Below are 25740 nucleotides of genomic sequence, written 5' to 3'. Positions count from 1 at the left end.
GTATAAATACAGATGTAACAACACAGAACTTAGAAGACAGAACCAAGACACACAGAACTTAGAAGACAGAACCAAGAAGACAGAACCTAGAGACAGAAGAACTTCGCTGGAGAGAACATGGCAAAAGATCCTGGACAGAAACTGGCAACAGAACCTAGAGACAGAACCTAGTGAGAGAACATGGCAAAAGATCCTGGACTGAACCTGACTACAGAAATTGGCAAGAGAACCTGACTAGAACCTGGTGACTGAACCTGGCTGGAGAACCTGGACAGAACCTGGCTGGAGAACCTGGCTGGAGAACCTGGAGAACCTAGCAAGAGACCATGGACACAGAACCTGGCTGGAGATCCTAACCAGAACCTCTCTGGAGATCGAGACCAGAACTTGGCTGGAGATCCTGGCTAGGCTGCTGATCAACTGAATGCTGTCTCCGTGTCATTCCTTCTTTGCTGACTCCGTCTACACCTTTGGGGACCCCTGGACCCGCTGGGGTTGGACCCCAGCACTTCAATTTCATGAGGAGAGAAGGGTTGGCCATGAGAACACGAACAAAGTTAGCTCATGGTCTCCATCTAGGATGGTCTCACATATATGGACAGTGACTCGGAAGACAGCAGTGACACAATTAGAAGTTGAAGAAATTGATATGCCGGGAACTAATAGTGATGAAGAAGAGAGCAGTGATGTGACAGAGGCTGGATAAAGTGATATGCTGCATAATATCATAGTACTGGTATGTAAACATTACCTGCAGTAATTACTAAATAAAAGTGTGTTCTGTTTTATGTTTAAACTAGAGGTCCGGTGCACAGATTTGTGCATCGGTGGGGTCCCTCAGCCTGGCCTGCAGGGGTCAGTCTCACCCAGTCCTGATTGGCCAGATCCCAGCAGCAAGCTAACCTACTGGTTGGAGCATCTGCCCTCTGGTGATCAGTACATGTCATAGCGACTGGTCGAATGCTCGGACACTTAGCATATTAGGCTTTTATTATATAGGATTTTTGATTTCTTAATTTGGGGTTGGAAAAGTGGGGGATGTCTTATACATGAGGCTGTCTTATACATGAAAAATCCGGTAATTCTCACGAACTTCAAGCTATTTTTTATCAAAGTGAAGAGTGTGAGTTTCTTTTCTTTGGCAATTGGATACAGAGTTACAATTGCTCTCCTGCAGAGGAGGGGGCGCTGGAGGGAAGGGTTTTACATTGAATGACCCAATGCCAGGTCAAGGAAAACACTATTTCTGATTGGCCAACGTCCACCAAATAAACTCCCAGAAAAAAAGAACAATTGGCCTTCAGACAAATGACAGAAGTTCAAAAGGAAAATGTCTTAAATTCCATAACTAGAAATATGTTATCAACAAACCAATTTAGAAAGGAATTATCAACCTCCATGACACCCAATTTACCAGAAAAACCAGTGAGAGACAGAGAGACAGAGACAGACACAGAGAAAGATACTCGTTGCAGTCACATCTTTTAAAAAGGAAGTAGCATTTTCTAGAACCTTCCTCAGTGAGTATTTGTTGGATTTACTCTAAAGGCTGCCCAGCAGTTGCGGGGACAGAGAGCCGCATTCTGAGGGAAGTTATCCTGACTCCCTACTCATTGGTCTCTACTTTGGAGGCCTCAGAGCATGGAGGTGAGTGAAGCGTAAGTAAGTATCGCCATCTTTGAAGCTCGCCTAAGCTTGGAAAAGATCAAATTGGCCAGATAAGGCCATCGATCCTAGTCCCTGCGGTGCGGTCCTTCCCACCTGCTGCATGGCGGCGTCTCGGGGGAGAGGTGGGTGGCAAACAGTTGCTCGCTCACCCCTGGCCCAACCCTCACGCGTTTAGCACAAATGGTCCATCCATGGAAGCGGAAGTGAGCTTCCTTCCATGAGCGGAGCACGGGGGCAGAAGGATGGGGCTTGCGGATCTATGTCTATATTCTTATTGGGAACACAGACCTTTTCTTACTGTAATTCATTTGAGCAAGGTAAACACTGACGTTCATTAGGAAGCTAATAAGAAAAGCTTATTCGTTCACGTATTATTACTAAAAAGAGAGCAAGGGTCCTACTAGTGTCACACACGAAGTCTTCTGCAACAAGATTTGTTGTTAAGTAAACTTAGTCTTAGAGAAGTGTAACTTGATAAAGGTTTTTTAACTATTTAGAAATCTTCTCAATACTGTTTGATGTTTTCGGGCTAAAAACACTTTGACCATTAGGGCAGGCTTTCCTGCTCAGCAAAATGCGGTTTCATTTTTCAAATGTAGGCACCCCTGAGCTTCATTCTTGCACATTTCAAATGTTGCTCACCTCAGGAGAGAGGCCGACCCCCCTAAGTCCCCCAACCCCCTGCCTTCCGGGAGGAGGAGGAGGAGGAGGAGGGGAGGTGGGAGAGGGGGGAGCTCCCTGCAGGTACCCACAGGCCCTTCCTCTGAGGGAGCATTCTTCTTCCAAGTAGAGCCATCAGCTGCACACCGGCCCCGCAATGCTAACGGTGCTGGGGCCCCTGCGGGCAGAGGCACATCGGGTCAGGATGGTCTGGGTGACAGGTGCGGCCACCGGGTGATGGGATGGGAGGAGCACCAGGTGTCCTCAGAGTGTATCCTTCCTCTTCGAAGGGACTGAAGTGCAGCCTCCTGGACTCACTGCGTCCATTTCAAAGCCAGAGGTTCTGGCTTCCAGGGGTTCCTTGTTAAAGGGCAAATATCCTCTACCACGAACACCTAAGTGAGGGTTAGCTGACCCTTTGCTAAAAGAAGTTGAAGAAGATGGTTGCTGGTTGCCTAGCAGCAGGGAGAGCAAAGGAAGCTGCACGGATGTTACTAGAATGCACGTGGCCTGCATCTCGTTTTTTCTGGGGCGGATCCTCTGCTTCAGCTCTGCTTCTGGCGGCCCCTCCCCGAGTAAACAGCCAAGATCCGTGCCTCTCACATAAACACGAAGGCCGTGGGGAGCTCTCACACCCTAACCCGCATGCGCATTGGAAAACCAGTATTCTGGTATCTGTCTCTGAGGGCTCTGCTAGGCTGGCTCTCAGAAGCACCCTAGAATGAGGTGTTTTATTTTCAAGGAGAGATGTGACTGACGGATCCAGACCTACTGCTTCTCACTGCACAGACCCACGCCTCCATCCTACTAAACATGACCTCGGAAACATTCATATTCTCGTTCCCTGGTAACCCATTGTCCTCTGGGACTCACCTGTCACAAGACGTAGCCTAACTGCTCCACTCTGGTTACCGCCCTCATGTCTTCTAGAAACAGGGCCGAGGTCCTTGGGAAAAATGGGAGGACATGCCAGGCTGAAGAGGGCACAGGAAAGGAGGAGCTAAGACGCCCCTAGACTTCCTGTCCCAGGCGCACAGGCTCCAGGGTCACCCTCACTTCCTGTGACAGCCCAGCTCCACTGTTCTCAGCGCCTCACCCTCCAGGGACACACTGACACTCGCTGAGCTCGTTTCAGGAAACCTGCCCGCGCTGGTCGGGGCCTACAGATCTCTCTTTGGCCCCAAAGTAGGAACAGCTGTCGGTGAAGCCAACACTTGTTTTCCCAGCACACGGATGCCCCCTGTGCCCTCTTCCGCCTCCACCCCCACCCCTCCCTGAAACTAATGGAAATAATGCCAACACTTTTCTTAAATATACTTTTATTGATTTCAGAGAGGAAAGGAGAGAGAGATAGAAACATCAATGATGAGAGAATCATTGATCCTCTGCCTCCTGCAACACCCCTCACTGGGGATCAAGCCTGCAACCCAGGCATGTGCCCCAACCAGGAATCCAACTGTGACCTGCTGGCTTATAGTCAATGCTCAACCACTGAGCCACACCAGCCGGGCCAAGGAAGCCAATCGTCTTACTATGAGGCAGAAAATCAACTCTCATTTGATTGGATTTTAGCTCACCTCGCAACTTCCCAGCAGTCACTTTGCTATGTCACTGCTCCCGTTGGCTGGTGGGAGTCAGTGGACAAGTGTCTCTCTTCTCCTAAAACTCCTAAATTTGATTTTAACCATCAACGTCCTTCGTCTGATCCAAATAAGAAAAAAAAAATAGATATCAAAACTCTTGAAATTCAGTTAACATTTCTTGCTTTTCCACTCCAGATTAAAATATGTCCACTCTATTTTGAGTCAACTGGCCCAGCGTTCTGCTGTCTATTTCAGTTGCAGATGAATCCTGGGTTGTAGCCTTTAGGTTCAGAACAAAGGCCATAACCCTCAGTGCACAATATGTTCAATTTCTGGAACTTTTTAATAGGAGGCTGTTCAGATTGAGGTGGGGGAAATGTTGGACACATCAAAGTTGAGAGTGCTTTGTAGGTTCTTGTCTAAAGGTAAACCAGAAATAGGAAATGGGTATTGAACAGTAGACTGAGCTGATAAATATTTCTTCAAAAAATATGTGTTTACTATATTCTTTCACCTTAGCCACGTGATGCTAAATTTGCATGCTGTTAACATAGAAACATTCAAACCTGTGAAGAATTTTTGTGAGTTTACTTGAGCCAACTGTAGACAATTACCGGGAAGCAGAATCTCAAAGTATTGAGATACTGCTCTGGAGCAGTGGTCGGCAAACTGCGGCTCGGCAAACCGCGGCTCGCGAGCCACATGCGGCTCTTTGGCCCCTTCAGTGTGGCTCTTCCACAAAATACCGGCTCTTCCACACAATACCGACTTCTGTGCATGGACCACGAAGTTTCAATCGCACTGTACGTGCGCGCCCACACGTGGTATTTTGTGGAAGAGTCACACTGAAGGGGCCAAAGAGCCGCATGTGGCTCACGAGCCGCGGTTTGCCGACCACGGCTCCGGAGAATAGCAGTTTTTTACCTGGTTTTACATTTCAATCAGAGGAGGAGGTATAAGTGGGTTGTATGAACTCTGTTGGTGATAGATCAGGGAGGTGGGAGAAAGCAAAGGAAGAAACCTCTGGGATTGGCTAAAAGGTAAAATGATAGACACACACTTCCTTTACTTAGTTAACAGTCAACAATCAGCTCAGTGACAATGAGCAGTGCCTGTGCTTGGAGGGGTCCGGGGAAAAGGAAAATGACTTTGACATTCCAACGACTTGTTATCATAGATGCAAAAAGACAATAGGCTCGGTTAACGTAAAAGATTGGCCTTGTCAGGGAAGATACCAGCCGAGGACGTGACTCCCCACCATAACTGCTTTTAGTTAGAGTTTTAATTTCAGACCATCCTTTGTGGTTACTTTAGGTCTCTGAGTTTGCAAGGCTGCCACATGGGCCTTCCGCCAGCTAACAGGTGGCCCCTTTCACCCGCAATGCTAAGTGTGAACTTGTGGGTTCCCACTTGCAAGAGCAAACCCCCTTTGGTGCTCACTTTTGTTCATATTTGGCGAGTGGTGTCTTCCTGCTCTTAGGAGAGGAAGGCTTTGGGAGGCTTATGATCCCCTACACATCAAATAGTGGCCACACCCACCTTCCTTCTTAAATGCAATCTAGATACATCCTATATAATAAAAGGATAATATGCAAATAGACCAAATGGCAGAATGACTGGAACGCCCTCAGCCCCTCGCGCTGGCCGCCCCAGCCCCTGATCAGCCACCAGCCCAGCTGGCCCACCCCTGATGGCCCCCATCAGGCAGGGGAAGGGCTGGATGCCACCAGTGCACGAATTTGTGCACCAGGCCTCTAGTATTTATTAATTAGAACGTTGAACTGAAATGGTCAGAAAAAAATCCAGTAGACAATTCCAGTGAACTCTGACCCATGGGAAACCCTCTTGAAGCATGAGACTCCTTGAGACTCCTTCACCTAACACCACCGCGGCTATAAAAACTCAGCTTATCTCCAATAGAGGGTGTTTAGTTAGCCAATCTCTGAAAAGCAGAGTGAGCAAGGCCTGAACTTCACTCTCAAGGTTCTTGAGAACTAGAGCATGTGAGGAGACTTCTAAAGCTCACCATGTATGCACATATGCATGACCCATGGGCACAGACAATCGGGTGGTGAAGGCCTGGGGCAGGGGTTGGGTGGGCTCGAAGGGGTCAGTGAGGGAAAAGTGGGACATCCGTAATACTGTCAACAACAAAGATTACAAAATAAGCAAAAAAGCTCACAATGATTTCAGTTGCTAAAAATGTCTATAGATCCACATACATTTAAATCATAATTTTATACAAATGCAAGCATTCTGTGGGGGTAATTTCTTACAAAGGTTGCTAACACCCCTACGCTTCAGATAGGTTAAAGATGTGAATTAACCCTTTAATCTTCTGTCCTTTAGTTCAATTCGCTTTTTCAATATTTCAAAGCGGATAGATGGTTTCTGAAGAGATAACCAGGGCCCGTCACCTGCCTACTCAGGCCCACTCGGCTGTAAAACCAGACACTGTTCCTGACCAGCCACACCACGAAGTCCCCGGAGGCAGCTGCCCAGACCCGCCTCGCCATCACTCCAGCCCGGCACCGGGTGCGGCAAGCAGCAAACCAGGAAGGGCCACCTGTGGGAGCTACATTCCCATCAGCCCTGAGGGAGCAGCGGGAGTCAGAACCTCTGAATAAACGACAAAACTCCCTCAAAGGCGAGTTCAGGAAGCTCTCCGCGTCCTGGGAGAGGAATTCCGGGACAGCGAGCAGCAAAACCTCCTCTCTCCATGCACCGCCAGGATTCGTGATCCCTGCTCCACCGATTTAATGGCGTCCAAAACCTGCAGCCATTGGGACTTGGCCTTAAAAGGAAACACTAGCACGCCTCCCAGAAGGTGTTTCTTCCTTAACCTCCCAGCAGAACCTCAAATACAGCGCTCCCGCTGCACCAGCTCCCAGCCTCCTGGACCCTCGGGCCCTGGGAGGGTCTGCAGAGACACAGTGAGGATCAGACACAGAGCTGCATCCAAGGGGATCGTCTTGCCCCTGAAACTAATACAAAATACTACAGAATGTGAACTGTCATTTAAAACAACGAGAGTCATGTCGCAGGAGAGAGGAAACCTCCTCCCTCCACACCCCTCCCCCCATACCTTACCCCTCGGCCACGGATCATCGCCCCATCTCAGAGACGTTAGTGGAGTGGCTCACCTGAGCGCCACCTGTCCCAGGAACAGGAAGGTGGTCGGAGGCAGCGAAGGTCAAGGTTCAGCTGGGAGGGTAAGGCTCATGGCGGTCACAGGATACTCCCTGGGAAACGCAGGGCCATGGATGGGACTGCCAGAATGCTCGCAGGCAGGGAGGAGGCGGTAAAGCCCAGGATCCCGACCACACCTGCCCCTCGTGAGGACAGCCTCAAGTAGTACATATGGGGGGAGGGTGAAGAGGATAAAGGAGGCGAAATATATGGGGGCAGGAGACTAGACTTTGGGTGGCGGCCACACAATGCAATGTACCTCTGATGTATGACAGAATGGTACACCTGAAATTTATATCATGTTAACCAATGTCACTCCAATACATTTAATTTTTTTAAATCAAGCAATTTTGCCCAGCTGGCATGGCTCAGTGGTTAAGCATCGACCTATGAACCAGGAGGTCACAGTTCAATTCTCAGTCAGGGCATATGCCTGGGTTGCCGGCTCAGTCCCCAGTGTGGGGCATGCAGGAGGCAGCCGATCCGTGGCTCTCTCTCATCAGTGATGTTCCTCTCTCTCTCCCTCTCCCTTCCTCCCTGAAATCAATAAATATAAAAATAAAATCAAGTCATTTAGCCTTGATCGATGCTAATGAAAGAGAAGGTGCTAGACATTATGAATGAATAGTTAATACCACCGTCGTGGGCATAAGTGTGAAACATACACCATCTGGTGGGAAATGATACAAGTATTTTCTCCGCCTGAGGATTTTTGAAAATAATTTGTGAGGATGGGAAAATCTCAACACCTTTAGGAGCAAAGCAGGACCTCAGGAAATGCACGTTGCAAACGCTGTACCCACCTGAGTTTCATTTCTGTCTCTGAAAAGACTTGATTTCCTAACACAGTGGTTCTCAACCTTGGCTGCACATTAGAATCACCTGGGAATCTTTTTAAAATCCCGATTTTGGAGGATGAGGCCCAGAAATCAGGATTTTAAAAAGATTCCCAGGTGATTCTAATGTGCAGCTAAGGTTGAGAACCACTGTCCTAACAGAACAAGAAGAGTCTGGGGCTGGAGCCTACTTCACCAAGTCACACTTGGGAGTAAGGCACCAGAAGACCTCATTCTGCATTTATTAAAAACGTTCCAACATCATGATCCAGTTTTGAATACATTATTCCTCGGATATACACGGAGACAAATTCTCTCTAATGTTCAACCTGTAGTTAGGAAAGAATAGCAGATACTATCGTTATTCTAATAGATATTACAATCACTGTCTTCCTGCATCGCCCTCCCGCCCTTAGCCTAGAGCAGGAGAGGTGAGATTAGCTTTCTCTAAGTGTAAACCTTCTCTTCACAACAGAAAGAAGACGAGTCGCTGAAAAGACTTCAGGCCCATCAGTCCTTACATCTTGTCCCAAAGCCATGCTTATATTTTCACAGAAAAGCTGATGAACCTCAAGTGATAGCTCCAGCTCAGACCGCTCTCCTGACACCCATGTTCCTGTGTTCAGCTACCTCGGGGTCAGCCTGGTCGGTCTAGACACCCCCACAAGTTCAGCGAGTCAAACATGGAAGGAGGGAATGCGCCCACCCCTTTCCTGTCAACGCCTTCCCTCCTCAGCACGTTTTCCTCATTAACCCTCTCAGCACCCACCACCTGTCCACGGGGTCTTCTCGGCACCCTTTCTGCTCTGCCTTATGCCGGACTTGGTCTCTCTCGCCTGAAATACTGCAACAACCTTTTAAATTACCTCGCTGCCTCCGATATTGAATCCTTTCCTTTTCCCACCAGAGATAACTCTCTAAAAACCAAATCTAATGAAGTTCCTCCCCCCCCCATGTAAAAGTTTTCTATTGTTGACACTATGACAGATGTCCCCATGTCCTCCCCTTTGCCTCCCTCACCCAGCCCTGCCCTGCCCCAGGTGTTCAGCACATCCTTGTCTGTGTCTGTGTGCTGTGCATCTACGTCCTTTAGCTAATCTCTTCTAGGCCCCTCTGCCCAGCTCCCCTCTGAGACCTGTCTGTTCCATGTATCCAGGCTCTGGTCCTATATTATTCATCAGTTTATTGTGTTCATTAGATTCCACATAAGAGTGAGATACTTGAGTTTCTCTGACTGGCTTATTTCGCTTACAATTATACTCTCCAGGTCCCTCCCTGCTGTCCCAAAGGATAAGCATTCCTTCTTTTTTACAGCTGCATAGTATTCCATTGTGCAAATGTACCACCTTTTTTTATCCACTCATCTACTGATGGGCTCTGGAGCTGCTTTCGGATGTTGGTTATTGTAATAGCGCTGCTATGAACATGAGGGTGCACACATTCTTTCTGATGGACAGACAACAGGTGCTGAGGAGGGAGTGGAGAAGAGGGAACCCCAGTGAGTGCTGGTGGGAATGCGGATTGGTGCGGCCACTGTGGAGAACAGTAGGGAGTTTCCTACTTAAAGTCATGAATGCTCCCCTCCCCGAAGCCGAGGTACGATGACAGCAAGGCCCTTCTTCCCTACGCTTGAAGCTCAGGCTTCATGTCCAACCGCTTCCCTCTCCGCTCCCCTGACTTCCCTCTGAGTTAGTAACCTGTGTGCCAGGCACCAGAAAGACATGCCGTTTTCCACTAAGTGCCATGCCATTTCACACCTGCAGTCCCTGCCCGAACGCCCATGCCCCTGGGCACACAGCCATCTTCAGACCCTGAACCAACTCTTCGCTCGGGCAGTTTAACCACCAGATCGCTCAACACTCTACGCGGCTCAATTTTCCTGAGTTGCCCACTCATGTTTGATCACGCTCTCCTTGGCGCCAGACTGTACGAAAGACATAAATCTAATAATGTAGCATAACACTTTATTTTTAAATGTTGTTTAGAATGTCTTCCCTACAGGGCTTTGAAATCCTTGTAACAGAAAAACATAACATTTCCCCCCTTGTGTCCCCAAAGCCTTGGAGAGCTTGGTATGAAAGAAGCACTAAAAATTACACTTAAAAGTAGTTAAGGTCTGAATTGAAATGATGTAAGTTCCATGATTTGTAAGTTACCATTCCAGGTATTGTGGGTTATAAAGATAAATAAAACGATGCTCTCCATTTATGGAACTAGTGGAAGTCACGAGATGTGCATGTAAGTGAAAATTCAGCGAGATAGGAAGGGATAGCACTGTGGGAACTGGAGGAAGATATTTGTTTTTCTTATCAACAGGACTAGGAAGACTTCGTGCAGAAAGGAGAAATGGACATGGTAACTGAGAGAGTCCCGAAGCCAAAATCCAGACTAAAGTGCATGGGCTCTCCATGAAGTGAATCAGGAGGCCTCTAAATTTTGCCAACGTGAAAACCAGTGTTCAGAGCAAGGCTTATAGATAATCAATTGGGTAGCGGTAGGCAGGGGAGACTGAATACATGGAGGCTGGGTGCAGCGTGGCCATTCAGAGAGCCATTACATTATTCCGACAAACCTTTCTGTGGGACTTGATGTTTAAATCCCGGACACGGAGATGCAGGTGGAAAAGCCACAACGTGGGAAGAAACTTGGGATGTTTGCAAGACAGGACCAGTGAAACTCAGCAAATAATGTCGAGCAGGAACAGACAAAATAGATACTCACCCAAGAAGAATCAGAAGTCCTAACCCTGAGGGACTGAAAGGGTGAGAATAGAGACAGGGAACACCCGGGAACTTGGGAAGCAGTTCGCCTCTGTTCTTGTCATGTGCCTGGGCACAGTGGTACGCACAGCAGGGATGCTCACTAGGCAACTGGGAAGGTGTCTAGAAAATCAGAGAGAGAGTGTGTGCCTGAAAGTCAAGATTTGGCCATTCATCTAAAAGAGGTATCGAAGGACCCAGGAGTGAGTATTATTGCCAAGGGTTACAATATAGGGGAAGGCACGGTTTGAGAAAGAAACTTCGGAGCATCCTACGTTTAGGAAACTAGCTCAGAAAACAAGAAAACTTTCCTCAGATCATGCTCGTTGAAACTAAAGAAAAGCAAAGTATAAACATGAAGAACCTACTGACAAGATCTAATGGCATCAGGTACTGAAGTTGTGCTATAGCTGCATGTGTAGATCAAAATTTAATTTAAATTAATTCAATTAATATGTACCACCTCATTTTCATTAGTCATGTTTCCAGTGTTTGCCACCCCGTGTGGCAGGCAGGCCCATAAAAGAATATACAGAGGCAGGACCAACCCATCCCGGCAGAAGGTGTTTTTGACGGTGTTGGACTGAGGAATATGAAGCCCAAAAGAAAAGTCAGCATAGAAGGGGTTTTCAAGGCATTTCAGGGCATTAGTTCCATCCCTCTGTCCACTTGCTCTAGGTGAGTCCTTCCACAAGTGACTAATCTCTTTATACCCAGTTTCTAGCTCTTACCCCAGAGCTCCTCTCTAAGTGCTTAAATGGTGATATGATACCACCACCCAGGTTACTGTGGTCAGATACATGTGGGTCACCATTTCGTCACTTACCAGGCGGGCAGCTTCAAGTCCCAGTTCTGGGAGAAGTTCTTTTAAAGTCAGTGCCCGAGCCCTGGCAGGTGTGGCTCAGTGGATAGAGCATCGGCCTTCAGACTGAAGGGTCTCGGGTTCAATTCCAGTCAAGGGCATGTACCTCGATTGCAGGCTCCATCCCTGGTGCCAGGCACATGCAGAAGGCAGCCAATGGATGTCTCTCTCACACCTGATGTTTCTCTCTCTGTGTCTCTCCCTCCCCCTTCCACTCTCTCTAAAAATCAGTGGAAAAATATCCTCAGGTGAGGATTATCAACAACAAAAATAATAACATTAGTGCCTAAAGGAGGCATGAGCATAGGGGATGGCTTAGAGCAGTGGTTCTCAACCTTCCTAATGCCGCGACCCTTTAATACAGTGCCTCATGTTGTGGTGACCCCCAACCATAAAATTATTTTCGTTGCTACTTCAATTTTGCTACTGTTATGAATCGTCATGTAAATATCTGATATGCAAGATGTATTTTCATTGTTACAAATTGAACATAATTAAAGCATAGTGATGAATCACAAAAACAATATGTAATTATATATGTGTTTTCCGATGGTCTTAGGGGACCCCTGTGAAAGGGTCGTTCGACCCCCAGGTTGAGAACCCCTTTTAGAGGGCACAGGGGGAGGACGCAGAGAGGAGGAAGCTGGAAGGACGTGGTAGAGGGATTTATATTGTCTCCTTGTTGAAGGGACAGGTGCACTGTCTGTCAAAGACGGTATCACACATCAGTGTGGGAGTGGCGGGGAACGTCTATGGGGAAGGCAAAGAGGAAATCTAAATTAGAGCCAGCTGCGTCTCCCGTGGCCCTGAAGTCACACTATTCCTAGGGCAGGGGCTGGATTTATCTCTAGTGCCCAAGTCTGACTGTGTGGACAGTTGCTGCCTGACCAGGATTCTGAGGCTGCATTTGACCTCATTTGGAAAGAGGCATGAATAAACAGTGTAACAGCACAGAAATCCGTTGTCTAAATATGACCCTTTCTCCTTTCTGTCCGTCCACGCCCTTTCTTAATCATTAAACCCTTAGGACCTCAGATTCTGGTCAGCCTCAAACTGTGTCAAGAGCATAGCCTCGGGTCTGTTGACCCCAGAAGCAGGGGTGGGGGACGTCCAGCCCTCCGGCCCCATGAGGCCTGAGAACTCACTTGGTCTGGCCCTGCTGAGGCATTAGGGGTGAGCTCATTAAATGTTTGACCAACTGTGGCAGACTAATTCTTAAGCTGGTAATTTTGTACGGCCCAAGAATGATGTTATAAATACCCAAATGGCCGTTGGCAGAAAAATAGGGTTCCCACCGAGTCATAGACAGCTCAGTCAAGCTGAAGATGGTATCTTCACCTCAGTTGTGTTTCACCCCAGGCCCATGCAAGCCAAACAACCTCACAGACCCACCCCCTCAGGAAACCAGACTCACATCAGGGCCTGATGTGACCATCACCCACTCCCCTCCCTGGCCCTCACCAATCAGGGGAGCCCAGGACCCCATCCTGTAGCCGCCATGACCAATGACTTTGCCCTATGTAACCACCCCCTGGAAGCCACCGGGAGCCGGGTCTAGCTGACCTGTGACTCCAGGCTTGGCCCCATTTCCTCCACCAGAAAAACCCTCGCTTTCTCGGCAGCCAGCGCCTGTCCACGTTTGATTGGATTTGAGGTGCACAAGCAAACAGACGCCTTCAGCCCGGGGACAAGATAGAAATGTCGCCTGAAAGTCAACTCCGCACGTGACCCTGTTTGTTTGGTTTCAGGTGACTAAATGGTCAGAGAGAAGGAGCCATCCTTGTTTCTTCCCGGTGTCCTGCTCCTGTGACCACGGAATAGAGGGGCTTAGATTTGGCCTCTGAAGTGCCAACAGGCCAGGTCCGTCCTTCACCCGAGGCCCAGGTTCGCATCCCACCCTTCCTAGGCGCCAAGCTTCCAGATGGCCTCAGCGCAAAGCCCATCCCGCTTCCTCCCCAAGACTCGCTGAGGCACCTCTGGTCCCCGCCCCGTGGATGGTCACGGTCTCTCCACATACCCACCTGCAGCCACTTGGATCTAAAGGGCAGAGTGTAACCTGAGCTCCTTAAGGATGCCCAGATTGTGAAAGGCAGAGTCTGGGATTGAAAACACACAAATGTCGCTTCACGGAGAATTTAACCAAGGTCCTTGTGGATTGAACTAATCTGAGGAAACACATTCAGTAACCATGGTTACACAAACTGGGAACCTCCGAAGGAAGTCATTTCAAGATCTCTTATCACCGGCCCCACACACTCTTCACTTTGGTATCAACTCTGAGTAGCTACCGATCATCAGCCAATATTTTGAGCAGCAGTGGTACAGAGAGATGTCATTCTTGACTTAAGGGCAATTACGATCTAACATAGTCGGTGCACAATGATTTCTGGGCTTTTGAAGTGAATTAAGAAAGACAATGAGGGTTTTCTTTATGTATCAGGGACATCGATTTCAGTCCTTCCGTGTCCTTATACATATAATGTGCCTAACACTTCCTAGAGCAATAGGGGTCAGCATCACCATTAAATGTGTTAAGACTAACTTAGTTGTGAGGTTTATTTGATTAAGTGTATGAATTTCACAGAAGCCCTTCATAATTTTTAATCATAGTCCAGTATCCTTCATACTTGAAAAAAAAAATGGAGGCTATTTTTCACGTCCCATTTCTCAGCCAATTAAAATCCCAGCATGATTGTTTATGCCCTCCCCCTACTTACCCTCACCAACAAAAATACTCGATTTTGGAAGAGATGTAAATTCCTGGATTAGATCAAGTTTTGCCAAAAATATAGCGGCCAGACATTACCACATGTTTCGCTGTTCTGCTTTCATGTGATTTTTCTTCCTTAAATTAAATCCCTTGCGACAGGTTTATGGAGAACTCAGAGAAAAATGGAAAAATGGGTTTGCATGATCCTGTCCAGTAGGAGGGAAAAACGTGGAATGAGTCCGTTTTCCCTTTTACCCAAAGTATGGTTAATCCTTAAGGTTTCATTCTCTGTGGTCAAAGGACTGAAAAAGTGGGGTTTGGGAAGTGAGACAGAAGTGTTTAGGCTAAAACAAGGACCTCTCACAAGTTCGTTGAGCGGTAGCAAAAAAAAAACAGGCCACGTGGACTGGAGAGAAGTTGCTCTTTCAATCCGGCGTGCTCACCGGGAACTCTGGGGCTACGGGGCCCAATGGAGCCTTTCATCCTCCCCGGGCCCACGCTTCTCTGTGGACACAGGGCTCTGTAAATCACCGTGCCTCCCAGCCAGCGCCTCGGCCCTTCTGTTTATGTACATTAGGCATGTGCTTCCTGTGACCACTTCAAAAGAAATGTAACTTTCTTAAATATTATTTAAGTGCCGCTCGACGGCTGTGAAAGAGAGAACGTGTAACTGCCTGTGAGTCCCTGACCGCACAGGTGGGGGAGGAAGGGCGAGTGGCTGCAAGGCTACACTGACCAGGCTGGGAAACGGGCAATAACGTGTGATTAAATGCAGATGTGAACCTGAAAAATTCAGTTAATCACAGGTATTAAACATGCCTGGAAGCTATAAAAAACACAGAGAGTCAACCAATGAATAACCAACCTTTCACTGAAGGAGTGTAGTGATCCCCAATTCACATCGGGGGGGAAACAAGGGACCAAGTTTAAATTACTTCATCTTTTCCATCTTGTGTAAATGTTTATGTACAAATGAACAGACCATTAACTAGGCCAGGAACCAGGGAACATTGGCAAATGGAATAAATCAAACCGGAGCAGAGAGAGCCGTGAGTGACAGGTGTGTAAGTAGCACTTGGAAAGGAGCACACTGAAGAATATTCCATCTGAGTCAGCATGAGCCACAGGAGGAACGCTATAAAAAGGTTTTGAAACCCAGAACGCCAGGCACACCCACAGACAGTGCGATGCTATGGCAAGCAGGCCATGATGTCCGCAAGTGGTGCTGGGAGATCGAAACTCACCCCTCCGCGGCGGATGCTCCCAGCCTCACCCGGGGCTGGCACAGAACTGACACTCATTCAATGCTGGTTCTGACATATTGTGAGTAGTGCTCCACGAAATAAGAAATTTTAAAAGTGCATCTACACTAAGAAGAATGTTTCAAATAGAATTCAAACAGGTAAGCATAACGGCTACTGTATATCCTATCTAATAGTAGACAAACATGGTAATTGACCATACCTTCACTGTGCCTCCTATTGGCTAATCAGCACAATATGCAAATTAACCGCCAACAAAGATGGCGGCTAATTTGCATACTGCAGGCAGATCCTGCTGCTGCGCCACCCCAGCGCAATCCCCAGCCGCCGCCCACTCCAGCGCGGGATCCAGGCCTGCTGTGTGTGGGGCGGGGTAGGCAGGGCAGACACCACGGGATTGGGCATGCCATCTGCCACCAGGGGAGTGGGCCTAAGCCAGCAGGTGGTTATCTCCCGAGGGGTCCCAGACTGTGAGAGGGCACAGGTTGGGCTGAGGGACCCCCCCCCCCCGCCAGTGCACAAATTTTTGTGCACTGGGCTTCTAGTATATATATATTCATGCCCTTACCAGCAGTCACCACCCTTCCCCATCCCCAGCTGCCTACCTAACATTGTTGAAAAGCTCCTCTATTTCATCTGACTCCAGTGAGTCCCTCATTCATCATTTTCAGCTGCTGACTTCTTGCTTTCAGCAGCTGGTTCTTCAAAGCCAAGTTGAAAATGCAGTCAGGAGTTTGGTGAAGGGATGGGATAGCCACAGGTTACAGAGTGGCCTTTCAGAAAACAAAGCTAAACTATTTCCTGGCATATTTGCTTTCCAGCGCAGCTCCCAAGATTTGTCCTTGCAAAATGTGTGGATGTCCCAGATCAACGCATCCAGAAAACGGAGCCCTGAGATCCACAATATTGATCAAATCACATGAGGAAGACTGGAGGAGAATTCCAAAGTTTAATAGTGAACAAGCAAAAGGAAAAAGTTTGGTGTTGAAGAAACCCCTGAGACTAAAGTCTTCATTGCTGGTGCCATGTGTTTCTCCACCAGGTTAAAGGGCTCCCGCGGTGTTGCTGCTCTAGAGGGAGTGTTTTGTTGAAAGACAAAGGAAAAGGATGTTGATGGAATTGTTAACAAAAACAGAATAACCGAACAAGAAATCCAGTGTGAAAAGAAAGGAAGCCGGTCCACGCAGAAGTTTGCAAACTGAAAAAAGTGAGAGAGCGGAGGGGAGAGTCTAGGGCCGAAACAGCCGTGCGAGTCAGAGGCGGCAGCTCAGACCCTTCCATGACACACGCTGAGCATGAACAAGGAGCCCACAGTCTTTCGGAGGCAGAAGGGAGAGGTGGAGGCAGGAAAGTTGGCAAGTCACCTCATCTCACACCTACAGTCCTTCACCGTAATCGCAGAGAGACATGCTAACGATGAGGCAAGAGGTGCCATCAAATGTCGTTTCTGCCCCCCAAAATCCCACTATTTTGTAAGAGAATATTTATTGGGTAAATCACAGAAGTGGAAGAAGTAATTCCTAGAAGGAATGGGCTTAGGAAACAAGTTTCAGAGGTGAAGGAAGGACCCTGGGAGTGAGGAAGCTAAGGCATCAGGCGGTAGAGTGGGGGAGGGGAGGGAGAGGCAGGGGGTGCTCCCAGGAGGGAGGGCCTCTGGCTCCTCTGTCCTAAGGGTTTAAGGGTGGAGATCTCAGGGGAGGCCCCAGGGGAAGACCTCTACAGCAGAGTCAGCGGCTTCCCAGGTGTGTCCTTTCAGGACGTGGTCTCCACTGATTGGCTGGCCGGCACCAGGGCAGCGGGTCCTCCTCCGATGCACTTTGATGGGCCCATGTTTGCAAAGTTATTAATGTGTCTCCGCAGACCAGTTTTCCTCATCTTGGGAAAAATGCTCTACAAACAGAGGCTGGGAAAAAACACAAAACAAACCCCAGCTCATTTCCTGTGTCGAACTGGGAAAATAAGGAAAGTGTTCAATTAGAGAGAAACTATTTTGACATTTTTCTTCCTTTGTAATTCCCCCATGCATACTCCTGAAATAAAAATAGAATTAATCCTTATCTTCCATGATCCAATTCAAGTTTAAAATAGGGTTGGATATATCCAGGGATGAAATAATGAGTGTAGCAGTATTTGAGGCTAAGAATAGAGTCTATAACTTAAGAACCTTAAGAATTTAGTAAGTGGGTGGTGAACACATAATGCAATATACAAATATTATAGAATTGTACAGCTGCAGCTTATATACTTTTATTAACCAATGTCACTCCAATAAATTTTTATGAAAGAAAAAAATAATAGCTTAACGAGAGTCCACAAAATAGCATCCAAACCTACAAAGAAAGTTTTCTAAGAGTTTATTTGAGCCAAGTTTGTGAGAAAATGCTCCAGTGAACAGAAGATTTGCAGTTTCTTTTAGGCGTTTAGAATCAACAGAGAAAACGTGAGGAAGGCACATGAAATCCACTGATGGTAGATTGAGGAGGTGGGAGAAAGCAAGGCGGGAACCCCAGGGTTGGATAAAAGGCCATGTGGAGAGAGATACTGCTTTCCCATTGGTGGGTGCTGGTGAAGTCACACTGAACAGCCCACGAGACGGCGTGAGGGCAAGAGATAGCATGAGGGGTTCTGTGGTTGGGGCTCTGCTGGGCTTGCCCTCTGCAGCCTGCGGGTGTGGCTGGAAGGATCTAGAAAAAAATACTGACCTTTCCAAGGTATGTTATCCTAGATGCGTGAGAGTAATGGACAGAGCGCACTGAGGAGGAAGGTGGGTCTTTGCTGAGCAAGCTGTGGGCCTGGGCGTGCGGGCATGGCTACCCACCAGGACCGGCCCAGTTACGAACCTGGGATCCGACCACCCTTTGTGCTGCCTGCCATGGGTCGCCTTGACCTGGTCAGATGCATAGATGTCCCCATTTTTGCTCCCCATGAGTCTCATGTTAAGTGAAATAAGTCAGATGGAGAAAGACAGATACCATCTGCCTTATATGTGGAATCTTAATAACAAAAGCAACAAAAGGGAACAGAAACAAACTCAAAATCCTGAGAACAAGTGCATGGTCCCCAGAGTGGAGGTGGCTGAGCGGATGAACAGGAAGGGGGTTGAGAAGTACGTCGTCAGTCAGCTGTAAAATGAGGAGGCGACGTCCAGCACGGGGAATAGCGTGAGAGCTATGCACGGCGACAGATGGTCACTGGGCTTATGGTGATGACTCTGCAAGACGTAAAAATGCTGAGTCACTACATTGTACACCTGAAGCTAATATGATACTGTAGGTCATCTATGATTAAAAATGAATTAAAGAGGCATGGCCGGCGTGGCTCAGTGCTTGAGCGTCATCTATGAACCAGCAGGTCAGGGTTCGATTCCTGGTCAGGGCACAGGCCCGGGCTGCAGGCCTGATCCCCAGTTGGGGGCGTGCAGGAGGCAGCCGATCAATAATTCTCTCTCATCATGGATGTTTCCATCTCTCCCTCCCTCTCCCTTCCCCTCAGAAATCAATAAAAATGTTTTTTAAAATAAATAAAACAATATATATTTTTAAAATGAATTAAAGAGGAAAAAGACGTTAGTGAGATTTCCTCTTGTCAGCGATGGCTTATCCAAGCAGCTTCGCCTGAAGACCCTCAGTCCCTTTAAGAAGGTGAGCGCTGCCAAACTGGTTTGGCTCAGTGGATAGAGCATCGGCCTGCGGACTGAAGGGTCCCAGGTTCGATTCCAGACAAGGGCATGTACCTTGATTGCGGGCATATTCCCAGTAGGGGGTGTTCAGGAGGCAGCTGATCAATGTTTCTCTCTCATCGATGTTTCTAACTCTCTATCCCTCTCCCTCCCTCTCTGTAAAAAATCAATAAAATATATTTTAAAAAATTAAAGAAAAAAAAGAAGGTGAGCGCTTTGTTCACCACGGGCCTTTGCAAAGGAAACACTTTTCCTGGTTCCTGGCTACTGGGCTCCATCCCACAGTAGCTCGTGTGCTCCTCCACTTTCTGAAAACTTTGTTGGTTTTGATGTTTATTTTTAAGCTTGACAGTTCTCTGCCTGAAAACACGGATTCTGTCTAAAGCAATTGCAATCCACTTGGACATATCGCAACACAAAATAAGAAGATAGCAACGCAGCAGCCTGCACATGTGAGCGAACGGAAACACCGAGCCAGGACAACGAGCTCCAGGAAAGCCAGGGAAATGCCCTGCCTGCAGCTCCGGGGCCTGCAGGGTAGTGGTTCATAGCACGGGTCTGGCCATAAAGATTTATTGACTGACGGAGTAAATGGATGAAAAAGAGTTCAAGATTGACAGCAAATGTAGTTGAAGGACCCTAATGCATGTAGCATTTAATTTACTCACAACTGGGGAGCCGTGCAGGGGCTGCGTGATCATCTGCGGTCTTGTCCGAGATTACTAACTCGAGAGAAGACAAAGCGAAACCCAGACTCTCAATTACGTTTACACTTCTACGTCTCTTTTTAACTTTTTATTTTGAAATAATTGTAGACTCACATGCAGGTGGAAGAAATAACAGATTCTGTGAGCACTTTCCTCTGTATTCTCCAACAATAACATCTTGTAGAGCTAGAGTACAATGTCCCAGTCAGGCGAGTTACACTGATACCATCCAAAAGCCTTAAGATACACACACTTGTCATGAACACACTTACAAAAACATGCACTCATCTGTGCGTATGCGTATCCAGTTCTACACAATTTTATCACACGTGTAGATGCATGTGGTCCCCTTAGATGTCTTTTATTCGTTTTAATTCCATTTTATTTCAAAGAGTTTCTTCCAGAGCGCAGGTGAAGTGGGCCGCAAGAGGAAGACCGGCTGGACCCAGGGGGTCGACTCCGGGATCTGGATACGGGAGCAACGTGAACGACACAGCCAGCCCGGATTGCCCACAGCACACACAGCGAGGGAGATACGAGCAGGAAGCATGAGGTGAGTCGCGCAAATAAATGAGGACCGAGTAAGGGGCACCTGAAGGAGCCGGGGAAATGGCAGAAGACACAAGGAGATACGCACTGAAGCCTGTTACTATGAAAAAGGCGGGAGCGATGGGAACAAAATACAATGTGGGATAAAATATCCTTATTTGTTTTCCAAGGTTATCTTCCTTGTCTCTAATAGTCCCTACTAATTTCACAGGACAGCCATTGGTAATGACCAGCCTAGCAAAACCGTTGGGCATATTAAAGTAGGTAAGCCTAGTATTGCTTAACTATGCAAGATAGGAGGTTTTTTTAACATTTTATTTTCTTTCCCAGGCACACACATGCACACACACACTAGACACTGACATCTGCTCTTTCAGATAGAAAAACACATTAGCTCAATTTTTTAAAGTTATTGACAAGTCTTATGGATGTGTCTCCTTTATTTTCACACTAGAGGCCCAGTGCACGAAATGCTTGCACGGTATGGTCCCTAGTGACTGCCGGCTGCCAGCCAGGGCCTCCCTTCCCCGGCTCCTGGCTGCCGGCTGCCAGCTGGGGCCTTTCTTCATTTGCACCACCCCCTGGTGGTCAGCGCACGTCAGAGTGAGCAATCAAACTCCTGAGGGGACACTTTGCATATTAGGCTTTTATATATACAGATGCTTGGGCGGTTCCAAAGACAACCGCTATCACCCATAAAGGGTACAAGAAACTAGAAAAGTGGTATACTTCCAGAAAAACACTCTAAACTACGCCTGTTCCCCACACTCAACATGAAGCTAAAGAGTAGTGATGCCCCTTGAAATCCTGGCAAAAACAACCACTGCCCTTTAGATCTACAGTTTTTCTTCTTCACAAAACTCAGATTTATCTCTAAGGTTTTGCTTACACTGTTGGTCACGTCAATTAGAACTCTGAAGCCGTGCCTTTCCCTGGAGTCTCTGCAATGTTTAGACATCTGACTTCCTTTTCAACCTTGCTTACTTGTGTGTGAGAACTTTCAAAATCCTTTCCCAGGAGATCTGTTGGTTTTATGTGCATCCGTTATCTTCCATGGTAACCGAAATAAAGAATCTATTAAACATTTTATCAATGTTTTCATTTTTTCTTTAATAGTTTCCCTTTTTTCATAGTAGCCATACCCCTTCCATACTTCTGATCCTCATACTTATAATTATTCACATTCTGAAAGGATTAGGTCTACAAATTCTTTAGAAGCTGGTAAACAGTGTTCTCTTTATATTCCTAATTGAGTTATTAATAAGAATTCTTATAAAAATAAGATTTGGCCTGGGCTTAGAAAAAACTAAGGTAGACAAGATGCCAGTCAAAGAGTAGGCTCCTAGAAGAATAATCCACTATTAATAACTTTGGCTTTTATGATTATACACACGAAGGAATTGTGCCCATGTATGTGTAACCTTAAGCTTTCTACATATAAGAAAGAGAGATAAAAGTTGACACTAAAACAAGATGGTATTCAGATCATATTTGTAAATTTGAAGTAAATGATAAAAATTTATTTGAAAAATATATTGGGCTCCTGAAACAAGTAAGTGTCCTTGTGATTCAGGCAGCTGAGCCTAGAAGAGAGTGGATTATAGCAGCTATTTCAGTACATTAAACACTAAAGCACGACTGAGCACAGAAAGAGGTGACGAGATTTTATATTATTTCCCAACTGTTGTTAAACCTGTGAAACAAAAATTGGAGAAAACTTTAAGTGCCACGCACTAACCTGGAAATGCAGTACAAATGCTTGTGGAAGCCCAGGGCAGTGAAGAGGGGAAAGATCTGAATAAAATAATAGCGGAACCCCAATCCTATTCTCTGTGCGCTTAAAATCGAATTTCCATTCCAGTCCAGAGTCAGAGAAACTCATGGGGACCTGAGTAAATTGCGGGTAAACTTACCTCCACCTTTAGAAACGTCCCACAGCCTGGCACCAGCGCCGTGGAGTCTACGGTGCTGAAGAGGTAGCCGACCGCTCAATGACTGTGTTCTAGACAAGCAGAGGCGAGAACCAGTAAGCTTAACCAGTGGAAATTTTTGCAGACAAAACATGAAAAAGTATATTTTAAAAATCAGAAAGAAGCTTCAAGTAAGTTTAAAATGTTCTAAGAAATAAAGGAATAGAAATAAAACGTCTCCATCCTAATAGAAGAATGTGCACAATGTCTCATTAGACCAGGGGTCCTCAAACTACAGCCCGCAGGCCACATGCAAATACAAATATTGTATTTGTTCCGTTTTGTTTTTTTACTTCAAAATAAGATATGTGCAGTGTGCATAGGAATTTGTTCATAGTTTTTTTTAAAACTATAGTCCGGCCCACCAATGGTTTGAGGGACACTAAACTGGCCCCCCGTTTAAAAAGTTTGAGGACCCCTGAATTAGAAGATGACCATAATGGAATATGTAGGAGAGAGAAATATATGTTGTGTATCAGTGACTCGCTGGCAGGATTCATGGGTCTCAGAAAGGTGTGAAACTCCTGGTTACAGCAAGAGGCTACAGATTAAAATCAGGAGGAAGAAGACACGTGCATGGATTCCAGGAGTGCCCAGACTCACGCCTCCAGGTGTCCTCCACCAGTAGAGTTGCTCAAATGTAGGTAATTATACAAACAGTGATGGGTAATGACACCTGTGAAGCGCTGTCCCCCCAGGGAAGCTCACCTGAGCCTCATGTCCAGGGTTTTTATTGGGGGTCAATCAAGTAGGCAGGCAGGACTCAGCCTCCTCACATGCCAGCCACTGAGCAAAACAGGCTCGCCGTGCACCACACGTGTTGGCACAAACCATCTGGTCACGTTGGCACTGTGTGGCCCCAGAAGAAGGTTCCACATCCTCAGAGCTCAACTTCCAGGGGTTTCCCTAGGCCAGTGATGGCGAACCTTTTGAGCTCGGCGTGTCAGCATTTTGAAAATCCCTAACTTAACTCTGGTGCCGTGTCACACATAGAAATGTTTTGATCTTTGCAACCATAGTAAAACAAAGATTTATATTTTTGATATTTATTTTATATATTTAAATGCCATTTAACAAAGAAAAATCAACCAAAAAAATGAGTTCGTGTGTCATAGGTTCACCATCACTGCCCTAGGGCCAGGTCAGAAAACAGGCCCTCATTGGACATGTAGAGGTTTGAGCAGCTCACCTCTGAAGAGTTAACTCGTTCCTGCACCCACTTATAAAATTTTAAAAAATCAGTACATTCAGCACAAGAATAAACACAAAGGAAACATAAATAAATTTAAAGACTGATCCAAGGAAGTCTCCCAGAATTCAATACAGATTGACCAAAAAGAGAGAGATAGAGAGAGAGAGAGAGAGAGAGAGAGAGAGAGATAAAGGATGAGATGGGAGGGTGCAGTGTCCCGCTAGGAAGAGTTACTGAGAGAGAAGATAGAATTAAAGAAAAGTCTCCGTTATTCCGAGGCGCAGATGCCTCACAGAACATGTAAAGTACATGCGCGGCCTTTTGCATTGGACATGCCTGCGCCGCTGTTGCAAAGAAGTCCAGCGTCGCTGGCCCCAGGCACTAACGCAGCCGTGGGCAAACTACGGCCCGCGGGCCGGATCCGGCCCGTTTGAAATGAATAAAACTAAAAAAATAAAAAGACCATACCCTTTTATGGAATGATGTTTACTTTGAATTTATATTAGTTCACACAAACACTCCATCCATGCTTTTGTTCCGGCCTCCGGTCCAGTTTAAGAACCCATTGTGGCCCTCGAGTCAGAAAGTTTGCCTACCCCTGCTCTAACGCCAGGTGGTTGGCCGCCTCATGTGCTGGTCCAGGTTTTCAAACACACGTGTCCAGGAGGGGACACGGCAGCTCTCAGTCCCCACACCCGGGCCAGGAACTGGCACTTGCATTGTTTGGGTCTGGAAACCAGCCAGTACACTGACTGCGTGAGAAATGGAATGTGAAATTCGTTTTACTTTTTTTTTTTGTAAAACAGCAGGTTAATTTTTTTAAAGCCAAACCCAGAGGAGGCATTTCCAGAGTCACCGCCGGTAACTGTGGCCGCACAGTGGCTGGGACGGCCGCGGGGCCGGCGGAGCGGGGAGGAGGTGGCAGGGGCGGCCCGGCGCCGTGCGGGTCGCGTTACACGGCTTCTCAGAGGCGCTTGGTCCCCGGGGTGTGCCGGACAGTAAGGGCGGCAGTGAGAAAGGGGGAGAAACGCTGAGCTGGTCAAATGCGATGTCCTCTTCCGAGGGGTCAGCCAACAGGGCTTGTAACAGCTCATATCCTAGACAGTGGGAATGCAAGCGAGGGATTTTTCCCTTCTCTCCCAGGAGAAAAAATAAATATCCAGGCAGGAGTTTTGAAATCCAGAAAATTCACAGCTGGAAACCCAAAATAACCCGGCCCGAATCCTCAGAGTCTGCCTTTGATCTATTATCTCCTTGAGAGGACGGCAAAGTAGGACATGAACTTCACAGGGGGGCACGTCCCGACTTCTACCAGGGGCCCCGAGGAGTAGAGGGAACTTGCTGCTTGGATTAAGGTTCATTGTACACCTTTACATGTAATAGACTCATAACTACTTAACCTAAGAGATTCCTCCCATCTCACATTCTCTCAGCAGCTGACTTCTGTCCTGCTCTCCACCGGCTCCAAGAAGCCCGCGTGCAGTGACCTGGATGCCCCTGGAGCACAGATCTCCCTCCTCACACGTGCCCCACACATGCACCAGTCCCCATTGCTCCTACTTGGAAAGGTTTCGCTCCAGCACTCGTCCTCTTGCCTAATGGGGGGCGGGGAGGGGGGATGAGACGTAGGATCCTTCAAAATTATTTCGCAATCAGCCATCTTCTCTCCACAGCTGCATGGGCTGCCCGTGTTGTCTTATTCTTCCTTGGCAGCAAAAGAAAGCGACGAGAACAAGGAACCGGAGGCCTGACATGCTCGGCCTTTTGCCTTGCTGCTGGCAGCATAACCACTACGCATCCCCCCCCCACATGGGTCGTGGCCAGCGAGTGTGGATGAGGCAGGGAAAGGGAAAAGGGCAGGACCAAATCGTCTGCACGGCCCGGCTCACACCTGTCCTCAGACACCTGACAGCCCGCTCTGGCACATTCCTGTGGATTCTTCCAGATGCATTAACTTCTTCAAAATCTGCTAAAGCATTGCTAGAAGCTTATAGGCAGCGCTATAAACTCATGTTATTAAAACGTTCTCCCCACAATGATAATACGCAGTGACATGGCACTTCCCCATACCAGGCTCTGATCTAAATGTTTCACAAACAGACAGACCTATTTGT

The sequence above is a fragment of the Myotis nattereri genome, assembly GCF_964212035.1.
Source record: "Myotis nattereri genome assembly, chromosome: 4".
Lineage (NCBI taxonomy): Eukaryota > Metazoa > Chordata > Mammalia > Chiroptera > Vespertilionidae > Myotis > Myotis nattereri.
The sequence above is the reverse complement of the archived record's forward strand: the minus strand, read 5'-3'. Positions refer to the sequence as shown.